The sequence below is a fragment of the Bubalus bubalis genome, chromosome 21 (assembly GCF_019923935.1).
Source record: "Bubalus bubalis isolate 160015118507 breed Murrah chromosome 21, NDDB_SH_1, whole genome shotgun sequence".
NCBI classification, from domain to species: domain Eukaryota; kingdom Metazoa; phylum Chordata; class Mammalia; order Artiodactyla; family Bovidae; genus Bubalus; species Bubalus bubalis.
Genome location: NC_059177.1, coordinates 7,333,152 through 7,351,333, shown reverse-complemented (window position 1 = coordinate 7,351,333; position 18,182 = coordinate 7,333,152). Strand labels below are relative to the sequence as shown.

General features: G+C 40.7%; 1 long non-coding RNA gene across 2 annotated transcripts; it reads right to left on the bottom strand.

Annotated features, from left to right (window-relative positions):
- Positions 1-5,575: 5,575 nt before the first annotated feature.
- Positions 5,576-17,659, bottom strand: LOC112581171. Of its 2 annotated transcripts, XR_003105630.3 has the most exons (6): positions 17,523-17,617; positions 9,901-10,021; positions 7,675-7,797; positions 7,349-7,502; positions 6,553-6,643; positions 5,576-5,934 (listed from the first exon to the last, which is right to left on the bottom strand). It is a non-coding gene; the product is annotated as an uncharacterized LOC112581171 (long non-coding RNA). The 2 variants fall into 2 exon arrangements; XR_003105629.3 differs by lacking the exon at positions 9,901-10,021 and having other exon boundaries at positions 17,523-17,659.
- Between the last annotated feature and the right edge of the window lie 523 nt (positions 17,660-18,182).

The window sequence follows — 18,182 nt, the reverse complement described above, 5'->3', positions numbered from 1 at the left end:
TACTATAGTCATTGATTAGTTCTAGTAATTTTCTGGTGGAGTCTTTAGGGTTTTCTATGTAGAGGATCATGTCATCTGCAAACAGTGAGAGCTTTACTTCTTCTTTTCCAATTTGGATTCCTTTTATTTCTTTTTCTGCTCTGATTGCTGTGGCCAAAACTTCCAAAACTATGTTGAATAGTAATGGTGAAAGTGGGCACCCTTGTCTTGTTCCTGACTTTAGAGGAAATGCTTTCAATTTTTCACCATTGAGGATAATGTTTGCTGTGGGTTTGTCATATATAGCTTTTATTATGTTGAGGTATGTTCCTTCTATGCCTGCTTTCTGGAGAGTTTTTATCATAAATGGATGTTGAATTTTGTCAAAGGCTTTCTCTGCATCTATTGAGATAATCATATGGTTTTTATTTTTCAATTTGTTAATGTGGTGTATTACATTGATTGATTTGCGGATATTGAAGAATCCTTGCATCCCTGGGATAAAGCCCACTTGGTCATGGTGTATGATCTTTTTAATGTGTTGTTGGATTCTGATTGCTAGAATTTTGTTAAGGATTTTTGCATCTATGTTCATCAGTGATATTGGCCTGTAGTTTTCTTTTTTTGTGGGATCTTTGTCAGGTTTTGGTATTAGGGTGATGGTGGCCTCATAGAATGAGTTTGGAAGTTTACCATCCTCTGCAATTTTCTGGAAGAGTTTGAGCAGGATAGGTGTTAGCTCTTCTCTAAATTTTTGGTAGAATTCAGCTGTGAAGCCATCTGGACCTGGGCTTTTGTTTGCTGGAAGATTTTTGATTACAGTTTCAATTTCCGTGCTTGTGATGGGTCTGTTAAGATTTTCTATTTCTTCCTGGTCGAGTTTTGGAAAGTTGTACTTTTCTAAGAATTTGTCCATTTCTTCCAAGTTGTCCATTTTATTGGCATATAATTGTTGATAGTGCTCTCTTATGATCCTTTGTATTTCTGTGTTGTCTGTTGTGATCTCTCCATTTTCATTTCTAATTTTATTGATTTGATTTTTCTCCCTTTGTTTCTTGATGAGTCTGGCTAATGGTTTGTCAATTTTATTTATCCTTTCAAAAAAACCAGCTTTTGGTTTTGTTGATTTTTGCTATGATCTCTTTTGTTTCTTTTGCATTTATTTCTGCCCTAAGTTTTAAGATTTCTTTCCTTCTACTAACCCTGGGGTTCTTCATTTCTTCCTTTTCTAGTTGCTTTAGGTGTAGAGTTAGGTTATTTATTTGACTTTTTTCTTGTTTCTTGAGGTGTGCCTGTATTGCTATGAACTTTCCCCTTAGGACTGCTTTTACCGTGTCCCACAGGTTTTGGGTTGTTGTGTTTTCATTTTCATTCGTTTCTATGCAAATTTTGATTTCTTTTTTTATTTCTTCTGTGATTTGTTGGTTATTCAGCAGCGTGTTGTTCAGCCTCCATATGTTGGAATTTTTAATAGTTTTTCTCCTGTAATTGAGATCTAATCTTACTGCATTGTGGTCAGAAAAGATGCTTGGAATGATTTCTGTTTTTTTGAATTTACCAAGGCTAGCTTTATGGCCCAGGATGTGATCTATCCTGGAGAAGGTTCCATGTGCGCTTGAGAAGAAGGTGAAATTCATTGTTTTGGGATGAAATGTCCTATAGATATCAATTAGGTCTAACTGGTCTATTGTATTGCTTAAAGTTTGTGTTTCCTTGTTAATTTTCTGTTTAGTTGATCTATCCATAGGTGTGAGTGGGGTATTAAAGTCTCCCACTATTATTGTGTTATTGTTAATTTCTCCTTTCATACTTGTTAGCGTTTGTCTTACATACTGCGGTGCTCCTGTGTTGGGTGCATATATATTTATAATTGTTATATCTTCTTCTTGGATTGATCCTTTGATCATTATGTAGTGACCTTCTTTCTCTTTTCACAGCCTTTGTTTTAAAGTCTATTTTATCTGATATGAGTATTGCTACTCCTGCTTTCTTTTGGTCCCTATTTGCATGGAAAATCTTTTTCCAGCCCTTCACTTTCAGTCTGTATGTGTCCCCTGTTTTGAGGTGGGTCTCTTGTAGACAACATATGTAGGAGTCTTGTTTTTGTATCCATTCAGCCAGTCTTTGTCTTTTGGTTGGGGCATTCAACCCATTTACGTTTAAGGTAATTACTGATAAGTATGATCCCGTTGCCATTTACTTTATTGTTTTGGGTTCGAATTTATACACCGTTTTTGTGTTTCCTGTCTAGAGAATATCCTTTAGTATTTGTTGGAGAGCTGGTTTGGTGGTGCAGAATTCTCTCAGCTTTTGCTTGTCTGAAAAGCTTTTGATTTCTCCTTCATACTTGAATGAGATCCTTGCTGGGTACAATAATCTGGGCTGTAGGTTATTTTCTTTCATCATTTTAAGTATGTCTTGCCATTCCCTCCTGGCTTGAAGAGTTTCTATTGAAAGATCAGCTGTTATCCTTATGGGTATTCCCTTGTGTGTTATTTGTTGTTTTTCCCTTGCTGCTTTTAATATTTGTTCTTTGTGTTTGATCTTTGTTAATTTGATTAATATGTGTCTTGGGGTGTTTCACCTTGGGTTTATCCTGTTTGGGACTCTCTGGGTTTCTTGGACTTGGGTGATTATTTCCTTCCCCATTTTAGGGAAGTTTTCAACTATTATCTCCTCTAGTATTTTCTCATGGTCTTTCTTTTTGTCTTCTTCTTCTGGGACCCCTATGATTCGAATGTTGTAGCGTTTAATATTGTTCTGGAGGTCTCTGAGATTGTCCTTATTTCTTTTAATTCGTTTTTCTTTTATCCTCTCTGATTCATTTATTTCTACCATTCTATCTTCTAATTCACTAATCCTATCTTCTGCCTCTGTTATTCTACTATTTGTTGCCTCCAGAGTGTTTTTAATTTCACTTATTGCATTATTCATTATATATTGACTTTTTTAGTTCTTCTAAGTCCTTGTTAAACCTTTCTTGCATCTTCTCAATCCTTGCCTCCAGGCTATTTATCTGTGATTCCATTTTAATTTCAAGATTTTGGATCAATTTCACTATCATTATTCGGAATTCTTTATCAGGTAGATTCCCTATCTCTTCCTCTTTTGTTTGGTTTGGTGGGCATTTATCCTGTTCCTTTATCTGCTGGGTATTCCTCTGTCTCTTCATCTTGTTTAAATTGCTGAGTTTGGGGTGTCCTTTCTGTATTCTGGCAGTTTGTGGAGTTCTCTTTATTGTGGCGTTTCCTCACCGTGTGTGGGTTTGTACAGGTGGCTTGTCAAGGTTTCCTGGTTAGGGAAGCTTGTGTCGATGTTCTGGTGGATGGAGCTGTATTTCTTCTCTCTGGAGTGTAATGAAATGTCCAGTAATGAGTTATGAGATGTCTATGGTTTTGGGGTGACTTTGGGCAGCCTGTATCTTGAAGCTCAGGGCTGTGTTCCTTTGTTGCTGGAGAATTTGCTTGGTATGTCTTGCCCTGGAACTTGTTGGCCCTTGTGTGGTGCTTGGTTTCAGTGTCGGTATGGAGGCGTTTGATGAGCTCCTGTCAATTAATGTTCCTTGGGGTCAGGAGTTCCCTGGAGTCAGGGTTTGGACTTAAGCCTCCTACTTCCAGTTATCGGTCTTATTTTTACAGTAGTTTCAAAACTTCTCCTTCTATACAGCACCATTGATAAAACATCTACGTTAAAGATGAAAAGTTTCTTTACTGTGAGGGTCACTCAGAGAGGTTCACAGCATTACATGGAGAAGAGAAGAGGGAGGAGGGAGTTAGAGGTGACCCAAATGAGATGAGGTGGAATCAATAGTGGAGAGAGTGGGCTAGCCAGTAGTCACTTCCTTATGTGCACTCCACAACTGGACCGCTCAGAGATGTTCACGGAGTTATACAGAGAAAAGAAGAAGGAGAGATAGACAGAGCAGCCTTACTCCTCTCAGAAGCAACCACTGACACCAGAAGGGACCTGGAGCCTGGAGCCCAATGACCGCATTCCCACACAAGCGGTCCCCACGTTACAGTCAGAGACCCACTGAGGGGAAGACACCGCCCAGGATTGTTGGCCAGAGGCTATTTCTACTCTGAGGTGGAGTTGTTTCTGGGTGAGGCTCGGATACCCCCACGGTCTGCCCCCCAACCCACCTCTGTGTACCCCCTGGTGCTCTGGGCAGAGTAGGACTCAGCCCTCCCACAAACCTGAGCTCCTGAGCCCTGACCTCTGACATCCCCACCCACCAGTGGCCTGGAGAGGAGAAAGAAAGGAAAAACAGGGTTGGGAAGAGAACAGTGGAAAGGCTTTGCTCCAGTCTGGCTCAGGTTCACGAAGGTCTTGTCTGAAGGACATGTGGCAGGGTGGTGGCTTGCAGCCCTCCAGTCAAGGAAATACCATGGGGCTTCAGGGGAGCTGCTCATGGCTAACTGCCCCCCTACTGCTCAACACTGACCAGCAGGAGGTGCCAAACACCTACCTCCACTCCCGGCAGCCACCTCTGCAGCACAGCTCCTCAGTCAGCTCCCTCTGCTTCTGCTGGGCAGTCTGGAAGAAGCTGTTGATCTCAGAGCATTGCTCCTCTCTTTCTTCAAATTCACCCAATAAAGAAAGCCAAACACTGGAACAGGCTGGGGAGACACTCCTGCCTTTTCATCTTTGCTATACTAATCAGTAGAAATATATCTGTAATCATTTATGAGTCTGTTGAACCATTCCTCAGTATGGAGGCCAATTTCAATGACTTTCAGAGATAGACTTTTTACATTATTAGGAAGCCCCCCAAACATTGTCTACCACCCCTCTCACTCCCACTCCCACCCCCAGCAACTCTACGCCCACTGGTGATTTTATAGTTGTCTGACCCTGGGAACTAGCATAATCACACAGTGGGACACTGTTGATGGGCTGCAGAGTCTTCATGCCTACAGAGAGGTCCCTTCCATACTGGTAGACACCGACATGTTCCATCCGTTCTTCAGAGCATACTATACACTCCTTTCCTCCTCCAGAGCAACTACCACCCAACACACATGTCGTTTTTCGGTCACTAAGTCGTGTCTGACTCCGTGACCCCATGGACTGTACCATACCAGACTCCTTTGTCCTTTACTATCTCCCGGAGTTTGCTCAAATTCATGTCCACTGAGCCGGTGATGCTATCTAACCAACCATCTTTTATCCTCTGCCACCCTCTTCTCCTTTTGCCCCGTCTTTCCCAGCATCAGGGTCTTTTCCAATGAGTCTGCTCTTTACATCAGGTGGCCAAAGAATTGGAGCTCCAGCTTCAGCAACAATTCTTCCAATAGCACTTCCCAGGCAAGAATACTGGAGTGGTTTGCCATTTCCTTCTCCAGGGGATCTTCATGACCCAGGGATTGAACTTGAGTCGCCTACATTGGCAAGCAGATTCTTTTCTACTGAGCCACCAGGGCAGCCGCCCCAACACACATACAACCCACCAAATCCTGTCTCTGGAATAGCCAATTCCCTCCAACCCTGACTTTCTACCTGTAAGTCAGCCCTGTGAGGTTCTTCCTCTCTCCTTAACTCAAAGTTCGATCCCTCCTTGTTAAACACAGTTGGGATACAAAATATAAAATACAGGTTTGCATATTCAAAGAGAATATTTTTATTTGACCATGTGAAGAATTTTGGAAATGACAATACATTCAATATAAGCAATTCTAATACTGCCATCTTTTTTTTTTTTTAATACTGCTGTCTTACATTTCAAAGAGGCAGTAGAGAAAAGAGTATCATGGGTATTTTTATTACAGAGCAATGGTTTACCACAGCCCTCAAGAAACTGCATGGGGAGTCACTATGAGGATGAAAGTTGAAAAAACTCTCATTGCTGCAGCTCTGAGAATCCTTAGGTGGTGGCCGTGGAGGCAGGTGGTGGCCGTGGAGACTGGACAACATGCAGGCGTGTTCCATGGTCTGTTGCTGCCATCTTCTTTTGGTCTAGTGTAAAAAGAGAAGGTGGAAAATCTGCCAAAAATTCATGGCTCCATGCTGTGCTAAATAATGGCGCCTTGAGCTGCAAAACCCAGGGCTTTCAATAAACAAAAACAAAACTGCTTAGAAGCAGTCAGGAGGAACATTGGGCCATATTCCCTTAGGGTTACATCCTCCTCAGTGTTCCCAGATGTCAAGACACTATCTCGCCCATCTCTTAGGAACAGATATCCCTGTCCTCCCGCTTCTCTTTCCTCTGGCCTCCTTCAGCCCTGCCATTCCCACATCAACACTCAGTTCCAGAGTCTGCTTACACATTAGCCCCACAGGGCTAAGAGCTGGGATGTGCCACGCCTTCCTAAGTGCCAGGAGTCAATGTGGACAAGGAGACGAAACAGAAAAGACTCAGTGTGCGCATGCGTGCGTGCTCAGTCTCCCAGTCATGTTCAACTCTATGACCCGATGGACTGCAGCCCGCCAGGCTCCTCTGTCCACGGGATTCTCCAGACAAGAATACCGGAGGGGATTGCCATGCCCTCCTCCAGGGGATCCTCCCCACCCAGGGACTGAACCCAGGTCCCATGTTTCCTGCATTGGCAGGCAGATTCTTTACCACTGCATCACCTGGGAAAGACTGAGTACCTTATATTCACAATGCCACCGCGGTTCTCTTGTGCTATGACATTTGAGAACATTTCAAGATAAGAAGTGATTTCTAGAATAAAGTAAAATGTATTTTTAATTAGAAAACACTTTTCATACATTATTTATGGTACTTAAAAATGTCATGTCAAAAATTAACTTTTGCTGTTTTCTGAAAATATTTAAACATTATATAACACAAAATGATACTTTGAATACTTTGATACTTCGTCTGTGTTATCAAACTAGAAGATGTGTGTGTGAGCTTGTGTGTGTTCCGGGTTTACATGCGCTTTCGGGTGCAAATATTATATAAGCAGTACTCACACCTACACAATGACATAATACTTATAAAAAGCTCATGTAATATCCACAGAACAACACTGTATCTGCATCATAAAAGCCCTTCTCCTGCATACTTGTTTTTTAAATGGGGCTCATTTTACATTATGAGATATGCACATATTGTTAACAGTTCTCATATATACTTACCTGAGTGTCTTGGTTTATTTAAGGAAAAAAGAAAGACATGTTGTGATCAATAACACAATGCTTGAAAAGGATCACTCGTATATAATTGAGAAGTGGGACTGATTTGGTCAATAGCATCAGTCAAGCTATATTAAACATATTTTAACATAAACTGATTTTAGACTTGTGAGTGAAACAAAGAAATGCATTTTCTATGTTTAGCATAACTTATACCATTTATTCATGAGCACAATCTTCTAACCAACTATATTGCAAATAAGGAAATAACTAGAGTATTTAAACTCACCCATTTAATATGTTTTTAAATACTTTAGCTCCTTTCAGCTTCTCTAAGTTTCTGTTTTGTGCTTCAGTTTCTTCTGTTCCCCCAAAGTTGAAGGCAACTCCAAACTCACTGTCACATCCTCATCTGCATACTAGGGCCTCTCGCGGGTTATGTGCTATGAAGTAACGTAATAAGCTTTTCAGTTCAAATTTATTTTATATCTAACATTTAAATTCAGTTTAGAATTAACTTGGGGAATCCAAAGAATATTACCATTCTTAAATATGTGAAAAATTTACCTGTGAATTAATATTCCTTCTCATGAAGTTAAGTTTCAAAGTTCTTACCTAGGGATGTGCTCAAGACAATCACCAACAGTATCGCTCCCTCCCAGTTCACGGTTTAGCAGTCACAGCTTATTATTACAGAGTTTGGGATGTTTGGGGAGAAATATTACTGTAGGTTAAAACCTAGAAAAATTCACATAAGTAGTTGAGTGATAAAGATTTTACCCTAGCTGTTGTGTCCATAGGACAGATCCTGACTATTATTTTTGCACCCAAGCTAGAAATCAGCACTTCATTCTGGCAGTTATTTTAAGGGCCACACTCTGATGATATGTATGTACAGTCTTTTCATCACAGAATTTAGAAAAGTTAAAAACAAATATAATGTACTAATTTAAAATATACTGTCTTAGAGGAGCCTGGTGTGCTACAGTCCATGGGGTTGCAGTCAGTCGTGACTGATTATACGTGCATACACACAGAATCACAGATTTCATACATATGATGGAATATATGATTCTATATAATATAGAGCTGAAATATGTAAAAATTACTCAGGAAGCTGGATGTGTTGTATTTATACATATAGTAACGAACGCAAATATGATCACATATAATAGGTGATATATAATAATTAAAAATTAAAATATACTGTCTTTCATGTATCAGTTCAGTTCATTCGCTCAGTCGTGTCTGACTCGTTGCGATCCCATGGACCTGCAGCAGGCCAGGCCTCCCTGTCCATCACCAACTCTCGGAGCTTGTTCAGACTCATGACCATTGAGTTGGTGATGCCATCCAACCATTTCATCCTCTGTCGTCCCCTTCTCCTCCTGCCTTCAACCTTTGCCAGCATCAGGGTCTTTTCCAATGAGTCAGTTCTCTGCATCAGGTGGCCAAAGGATTGGATTTTCAGCTTCAGCATCAGTCCTTCCAGTGAATATTCAGGACTGATTTACTTTAGGATTGACTGGTTTGATCTCTCTTTCATATACACTGAAAATCATGTATGAACACTAAATTAAATGTTGATATTTAGCCTCTTACCTTCTGAGATGGTCCACACTCTGTGGAGTGTCTGTCCCAGGGCTGCTCTCCATCTTTTCAGATGGATCACATTCTATCTATGGAATGTGCACCTCTCTAAATAAATCCCCTTCTTACCTATCACTGTGTCTCTCACTGAATTCTTTCTATGACAAGGCATAAGAACTTGAGCTTCACTCAACTGACACCAGTTCTGGTTCTGGAGGATCTAAAGCCCCTACCCAGGTGGAAAATGGAATGATGACGCCGACCCTCCTGACTTCAGTCAACTAAAGCTTGGACTCTGTTGACCTTTGCCCCAATTCTATGCTGAATTCCCCTCTGCTCAAGCCCCTTCATGAATATGCACATACTCCTGGTTTAAAAATTATCCCCCTCAAAAAAATTAGCCAATTTTACAGTTCAGAGAGCAACTCCTTTGGAAAAAGATCCTTGTTCTCCTTACTTGGGGCAAGTAATAAATCCTTCCTTCTCCCCACTGCCCTCCCACAAATTTGTATTTCTTTACATCAAAGATTCCTCAATATATAAGTGATACTGGTAGATATTTAAAGTGCACTTCAAATAATTCTTCTATCAAGGATCTATTTTGGCAGCGCAGTGGTTCTTGGAGTATGGTCCGTGGGCCCCTAGAGGGGCTCCAGGATTGTTTCAAGTGGCCCATGAGGTCAAAACTATTTTTATAATACTACTAATAATACCAGATTAAATAATTTTACCTTCTAAATTCTAAAGAATTCGTAGAATTACTATTGACCCTTGAACAACATTTAGGTTAGACGTGCCCATCGTCTGTGCAGTCAAAAATCCAAGTATAAATTAAGTTGGCCCTCGATGGAAGCAGTTCCGCATCCATGGATTCAACCACCTTTGGATCCGATTGCGTAGTACTGTTGTATTTACTATTGAAAAAATCCACCTGTAAGTGGACCTACACAGTTCAGTCATGTTGTTCACGGGTCAACTGTACATGTGTTTTTAATTTTTTTCTTCTACATTCTAAAGAATGCACAGTGCAGTTTTCCAGAAGCTACAGGCGGTGATGCGCCAAGTGGTTTTACCTGCCAATACTTCTGCACCATTAGGGCAAATATCAACACAGTGAAAAGGACAAAGAGCATCTCCTTATTATGAGCTTAGTTTTGGACTTGCAAACGCTCTAAAAGACTCTCTGGTTCCCACCAGAGGGCTCCACATTCCACACTTTGAAAACTGCAGTATTAGGGTAATGAATCTTACCAGCAGGTGACAGAAGGTACAATTTCACATCTTCAAATTAATCCTAGTCATAATTTAAGATATTTTGAGTTATAAAATATAATCCTGGATTAGGCAAAACCTTCTCAGACATATTACAAAACTACAAGCAACAAGAGAAAAAATAAATTAGAATTCACAAAAACTTTTAAGCTTCAAAGGTTTAGTTCAGATCAGTTGTTCAGTCACGTCAGACTCCTTGCAATCCCAGGCACTGCAGCACACCAGGCTTCCCTGTCCATTATTAACTCCTGGAGCCTGCTCAAACTCATGTCCATTGAGTTGGTGATGCCATCCAACCATCTCATCCTCTGTCGTCCCCTTCTCCTCCTGTCTTCAATCTTTCCCAGCATCACAGGGTCTTTTCCAATTAGTTCTTTGCATCAAGTATTGGAGTTTCAGCTTCAGCATCAGTCCTTCCAATGAATATTCAGGACTGATTTACTTTAGGATGGACTGGTTGGATTTCCTTGCAATCCAAGGGACTCTCAAGATTCTTCTCCAATACCACAGTTCAAAAGCATCAATTCTTCAGCGCTCAGCTTTCTTTATGGTCCAACTCTCACATCCATCCATGACCACTGGAAAAACCATAGCTTTGACTAGATGGACCTTCAAACGTTACCATCAAGTAAAAAGACAACCCACAGAATGGGAAAAAATACGTATGTCTGATAAGCGACCTGTATCCAGAATACATAAAAACTCTTATAGTAATCAAACTTGAAATGAGTAAAAGAACTGAACAGACATTTCTTCAAAGAAGAGATACAGTTAATAAACACATGAAAAATAGTGAATATCATGAACCATCAGGGAAATGTAAATCAAAACCCCAATGACATACAATTTCATATCCATTAGGATGGCTATAACTGAAAAGACAGATAACAAGTATTGACAGGGTTGTGAAGAAATTGGAAAACTCACATATTACTATGGGAATGTAAAATAGTACAGTCACTTTGGAAAGGAGTGTGGGAATTTCCTCAAACAAAAGGAGTTGCCATATGACCTAGCAATTCCACTCCTAGATATATACCCAAGAAAGATAAAAACATATATCCACACAAAGACCTATAAATGAAGGCTCAAACAGTCAGAAGATGGAAACAATGCAAATCTCTATCAACTGATGACTGCATAAAAAAATGTATCACCATACAATTGAATATTATTCAGCTATAAAAAGGAGTGAAGTACTAGTATATGCTACATCATAGATAAGCCTTTTTGAAAACATCATGGTAAGTGAAGGAAGCCAATCACAAAAGAGCAAATATTATTTCATTTATATGAGATGAGATGTTCTGAATAGGTGGACCTATAAAGAAAGTAGATTGTTACATAGGGTTGGGGCAGAGGAGAGTGAGAGAATGCTGAGTGACTACTAATGAGTATGGGGTTTCTTTGGGGAGTGATAAAAATGTTCTAAAATTGATTAGGACAATGGTTGCAAAACTCTTTGAACATACAAAAAGCCACCGAATAGTACATTTTTTAGAAAGATTTACTTATTTTATATTTTGGCTGTGGGGGGTCTTCATTGCTGCGTGTGGGCTCTCTCTAGTTGGGATGAGAGGGGCTACTCTTCGTTGCGGTGCAAAGGCTTCTCACCGCACTGGTTTCTCTTGTGGAGTGTGGGCCCTAGGGCACAGGGGCTCCGTAGCTCCGGCTCCTGGGCTCTAGAGCATAGGATCAGGGTTGAGGGGCATGGGCTCCGTTGCTCAGTGGCATGTGGGATCTTCCTGGAGCAGGGACTGAACCCTTGTCCCCTGCACCGGCAGGCAGATTCTTAACCAGTGGACCATCAGGGAAGCCCTGAATTGTACATTTTTAAAAGTGACTTCTACGGTATGTGAATTATACTGAAATGAAACTGTTACATGCACACACAAGTCAGTGCCCTTATTATGACTTCATTATACATGACCTACCCCTAACATTCTAACCTCATTTCCTACTATCAATCCCTTCCTTTCTCCACACTAACCTTTGCCGCAAAGATGCTATCAGGCATGTTGTCACCTCCGGTCTTTTGCATTTGGTTTTTCCTCTGCTTCAAATGTTCTTCTCTCAGATATGTAAATTCTCCCATTCCTTTCAAGCTTTTACCAAAAAATTACTTTCCAAATGAGATCTTCAACTCTTATCGAAATGAAAATTTCAACCCTCTCTGACATACCTTATCAATCTCCATTCTGCTTTTTTCTCTCTAGCATTTCCTATTATCTAATATGCCAGATATTCTATTTCTTTATTTCTTGTCTTATTATTTTTATTGAATAAAAAGCTCACTTACAGTACTATATTAGTTTCAGTTATCAGTTCAGTTCAGTCGCTCAGTCATGTCCAACTCTTTGCAACCTGAAGGACTTCAGCATGCCACGCTTCTCTGTCCATCACCAACTTCCAGAGCCTGCTCAAACTCATGTCCATCCAAAAATCTCATCTTCTGTCATCCCTTTTTCCTTCTGCCTTCAATCTTTGCCAGAATTTGGGTCTTTTCCAATGAGGCAGTTCTCTGTATCAGGAGTCCAAAGTATTGGAGTTAAAGCTTCAGCATCAGTCCTTCCAATGAACATTCAGGTCTGATTTCCTGTAGGATTGGCTGGTTTGATCTTCTTGCAGTCCAAGGGACTTTCAAAACTCTTCTCCAACATCACAGTTCAAAAGTATCAATTCTTCAGTGCTCAGCTTTTTTTATAGTCCAACTACTGGAAAAAAACCATAGCTTTGACTAGACAGACCTTTGTCGGCAAAGTAATGTCTCTTTTTTAATATGCTGTCTAGGTTTCTCATAGTTTTTCCTTCAAGAAGCGAGCATCTTTCATGGCTGCAATCGCCATCTGCAGTGATTGTGGAGCCGAAAAAATGTCTGTCACTGTTTCCATTGTTTCCCCAGCTATTTGCCATGAAGTGACGGGACCAGATGCCATGATCTTAGTTTTCTGAATGTTGAGTTTTTTAATGTTGAGTTCTGAATGTGGAGTGAAAAAGCCAACTTTTTCACTCTCCTCTTTCATTTTGATCAAGAGCCTCTTTAGTTCTTCAAGTTCTGCCGTAAAAGAGTGGTGTCATCTGCACATCTGAGGTTACTGATATTTCTCCCAGCAATTTTGATTCCAGCTTGTGCATCATCCAGCCCAGCATTTCACATGATCTACTCTGCATATAAGTTAAATCAGCAGGGTGACAATATACAGCTTTGATATACTCCTTTTCCTATTTGGAACCAGGCTGTTGTTCCATGTCCAGTTCTAACTGTTGCTTCCTGACCTGCATACAGATTTCTCAAGAGGCAGGTCAGGTGGTCTGGTATTCCTATCTCTTGAAGAATTTTCCACAGTTTATTGTGATCCACACAGGTAAAGGCTTTGGTACAGTCAATAAAGCAGAAATAGATATTTTTCTGGAACTCTCTTGCTTTTTCGATGATCCAGCAGATGTTGGCAATTTGATCTCTGGTTCCTCTGCCTTTTCTAAAACCAGCTTGAACATCAGGAAGTTCACGGTTCACGTATTGCCGAAGCCTGGCTTGGAGAATTTTGAGCACTGCTTTGCTAGCGTGTGAGATGAATGCAATTGTGTGGGAGTTTGAGCATTCTTTGGCATTGCCTTTCTTTGGGATTGGAATGAAAACTGACCTTTTCCAGTCCTGTGTCCACTGCTGAGGTTTCCAAATTTGCTGACATATTGAGTACAGCACTTTCACAGCATCATCTTTTAGGATTTGAAATAGCTCAACTGGAATTCCATCACCTCCATTAGCTTTGTTCGTAGTAATGCTTTCTAAGGCCCACTTGACTTCACATTCCAGGATGTCTGGCTTTAGGTGTGATTACACCATTGTGATTATCTGGGTCATGAGATCTTTTTTGTACAATTCTTCTGTGTATTCTTGCCACTTCTTCTGAATATCTTCTACTTCTGTTAGGTCCCTACCATTTCTGTCCTTTATTGAGCCCATCTTTGCATGAGATGTTCCCTTGGTATCTCTAATTTTATTGAAGAGATCTCTAGTCTTTCCCATTCTATTGTTTTCCTCTATTTCTTCATACTGGAAGACAGTATGGAGATTCTCAAAAAACTAAAAGTAGAACTGACATACAACCTAGCAATCCCATTCCTGGGCTTGTATCCAAAGAAAACCATAATTCAAAAAGATACATGTTCCCCAATGTTCAGAGCTGAACTGTTTACAATAGCCAAGACCTGCAGGCAATCCAAGTGCCCATTAACCAATGACTGGTTTAGGAAGATGTGGCATATATATATAGAATGGAATATTACTCAGTCATAAAATAGAATGAAATTCTGCCATTTGCAGTTGTGTGGATGGAACTACAGAATATTATGCTTAGTGAAATAAGTCAGAGAAAGACAAATACCATATGATACCACTTTTTTGTGGAATCTAAAAAATACAAATGAATGTATGTGCAAAACAGAAACAGACTCACAGAGAAAACAAACTTGTGGTTACCAATGGGGAGAGGGAAGTGGGGAAGGATAAACTGGGGGTATGGGATTAACTGATACAAACTACTGTGTATAAAATAAACAGCAAAGATACACTGTATAGCAGGGGAATGATACCCATTATCTTCTAATTACAGTGTAGTATACCACTTCTGGACATGGAACAACAACTGGTTCCAAATAGGAAAAGGAGTGCATGAAGGCTGTAATATTGTCACCCTGCTTATTTAACTTCTATGCAGAGTACATCATGAGAAACGCTGGGCTGAAGGAAGCACAAGCTGGAATCAAGATTGCCAGGAGAAATATCAATAACCTCAGATATGCAGATGACACCACCCTTATGGCAGAAAATGAAAAAGAACTAAAGAGCCTCTTAATGAAAGTGAAAGAAGAGAGTGAAAAAGTTGGCTTAAAGCTCAGCATTCAGAAAACTAAGATCATGGCATCTGGTCCCATCACTTTATGGCAAATAGATGGGGAAACAGTGGCTGACTTTATTTTTCTGGGCTCCAAACTCACTGCGGATGGTGATTGCAGCCATGAAATTAAAAGACGCTTACTTCTTGGAAAGAAAGTTTATGACCAACCTAGATAGCATATTAAAAAGCAGAGACATTACTTTGCCAAAAAGGTCCATCTAGTCAAGGCTATGGTTTTTCCAGTGGTCATGTATGGATGTGAGAGTTAGACTGTGAAGAAGGCTGAGCGCCGAAGAATTGATGCTTTAGAACTATGGTGTTGGAGAAGACTCTTGAGAGTCCCTTGGACTGCAAGGAGATCCAACCAGTCCATTCTGAAGGAGATCAGTCCTGGGTGTTCATTGGAAGGACTCATGTTGAAGCTGAAACTCCAATACCTTGGCCACCTGATGTGAAGAGCTGACTCATTGGAAAAGACTGATGCTGGGAAAGACTGAGGGCAGGAGGAGAAGGGGACGACAAAGGAACAGATGGTTGGATGGCATCAGCAACTCCGTTGACATGAGTCTGAGTAAACTCCGGGAGTTGGTGATGGACAGGGAGGCCTGGCGTGCTGAAGTCCACGGAGTCACAAAGAGTGGGACACTACTTTGCAACTCAGTAACAACAAACACTATTTTCCAGTGGCTGCAATAATTTACATTTCTACCAATAGCGTATAAACGTTCTCTTTTCTCCACATCCTCCCCAACATTTGTTATTTGTAGACTTTTGTTGATAGCCATTCTCACAGGTGTGAGGTGACACCTCATTGTGGTTTTGATTTGCATTTCTCTCATGATTAGCAAAGTTGAGCATGTTTTCATGTACCTGTTAGCCATCTGTATGACTTCTCAGGAAAAATGTTAATTTAGGTCTTCTCATTTTTGATTGGTTTGTTTGCTCTTTGAGTTGTATAAGCTGTTAATATATATTTAATATTAACTCCTGTCACATCATTTGCAAATATTTTCTCACACGCCATAGTTTTTTTCATTTTGTCAAGTTTCCTTTGCTGTGCAAAAGCTTTTTAAGTTTAAATAGGCCTAATTCATTTATTTTTGCTTTTATGTCTTTGCCTTAGGAGACTAATCAAAAAAAAATTGCTATGATTTATTTCAAACAGTGTTTTGTTTTTTTTTCTCTAGGCGTTTTATGGATTCTGGTCTTACATGTAGGTCTTTAAAGCATTTTGAGTTTATTTTGCATGTGGTGTGAGGGAATATTCTAACCTCACTATTTTAAATGTAGCTTTTGTTTTCCCAGTACCACTTGTTGAAGAGACTATCTTTTCTCCATTATATATTTTTGATACCTTTGTTGTAGATAATTGACCATAGGTGTATAGATTCATTTCTGGGCACAGCATTGATCTGTAACTCTGCTTTTTTGCTAGTATCACACTGCTTTGATTACTGGAGCTTAGGAGTATAGTCTAAACTCTAAGAGGGTTATGTGACCAGTTTGAAGATGGTTTTAGTATGGTAGATCATAGTAACAATGGTAATGAAGATTAGACATAGACTGAGCTTATTGTTGGCCTTTTTAAAGATGAAAAGCCATAAATTAATCAATCTTATTCTCTCACATTGACATGAGTAAAATGGATTAATAACCGAACTCTAAAAGATGAACTATGGAATGTTTATTATATACTCTACTGAGTACACATGTACTATCCTTTTCAATTCTCACAATAATTCTATAAGGTAGGTTTCTTATCTTCCATATGTTGATAAGGAAGTTGAGATACAAACATATTAGTAGCCATGCCGACATCATAAAGTTGCTAAGTGATGGACTCGAGATTAATATCCAATGCCTGAGCTCTGAGCTCTTTTCTTGACATCAGATTTGGCTAAGAGGGATCAGCTTCAAGGTCTACAGTATTCCTCAAAGTACCCCAATCTCCCCTAAAAACAAGTGTCAAGTTACACACAAGAACTTGGAGGGACAAAAAAGTAATTATGCTGTATGAAAAATGCCAATCTTAAAAAGTTACAAACTATATGATTTTAATTTTTATAACCTTCATGACAAGATTATACAGATTGAGAACAGATTAGGTGTTGAGTGCAAGGCTTTAATTGTGCAAGAACTGTGCAAGACAATTCTTCCTTCCAACCAAGTGAGGATTGGAGCCACAGGTAGTTTTCTCGTTGCTACTAGAGATATATACACTATATACAATTTTCTACCCAAAGAACGAAATACTCATTACTTTCTAATTATAAACAAATGTATTAGTGTGGACTCAAGAAGATAGCAATGTGTTCATCAAAGAGCAAATCCAGTCACCTCAACGGGGATCGACGGTTGATGAATCATTTTCTTACCCCCGGCCCCTACGCGACCCTTCGACACCAAGTAAGACCTGGGACCCAACGGCCTGTCCTCACCCTTAGTTCATCTCCATATCACACTCAGAGACTCCCTGAGGGGAGGAAATGGCCCAGGTTCACAGACCGTGTGAACTGCCACGCCCTGAGTCAGATTCCGGGGGATATGGGGCCTGGTACTCCCGATAGTCTGGACCTCACTTGATCGGCTCTGTAGCCTTCCAGAGCTCCGAGGTGAGTGAAGGCCACCACCAGGACCCCACAGCCTCCCCTTCCCCACCTCCTGATGGCCGGTCCTTCCCCTGCTCCCCAGTTGAGTTACCTGTCACAGACCAACGTGTCTGTAAAGAAACCACATGATGACGCCGAGCAGTTAACTGCTGTTCTAGCTCTGAGCTTGCGGCCCTTAGTGTGTCTGAGCATGCGCTCCTCTCAGCCAATCAGAAGCAAGAGGGAGCTGGCGGGCGCCTCTGAGTGGCTAGCCTGAAGGCGCAAGTCTTGCAGCCAATCAGAGCCAAATGGGCTCAGAGGCAGCGGCTCGGTGGGAGTGTGTCCTTTCGTTTGAGGCTGGAAGTTTATCCAGAGCTCCCCAGGAGTAACTTGAGTAGGGGCGGTCACCTTTTGGCCTGTGAAGGTCAACAAAGAGAGGCATGTCTTGGGGATTCGTGTGGGGCAAGGGCTACAGGAACATCTAGGCATCTCACCATTGTGCTGTCAGGCTCAGCGCTGTGAGTAAAAGGAGGCTGAATATCCGATCCTGAATTCATACTGATTCCTCTGCCATAAATGCCCTTCTTGCTTTCCTACGTAGTTAACTCCAGTTCTTTCAAAGGCCGATGCAGTGCCATCTTGTCCTTCTCCTCTAAACCTCCTCCAACCTGGTAGCCTCTGATCTCAGGCATACCGACCTTAATCATCCTGCATGGAGACTGCCCTGCTATTGTGCCACTCCCTACCACATAACACTAGGGGCTTGTCACAC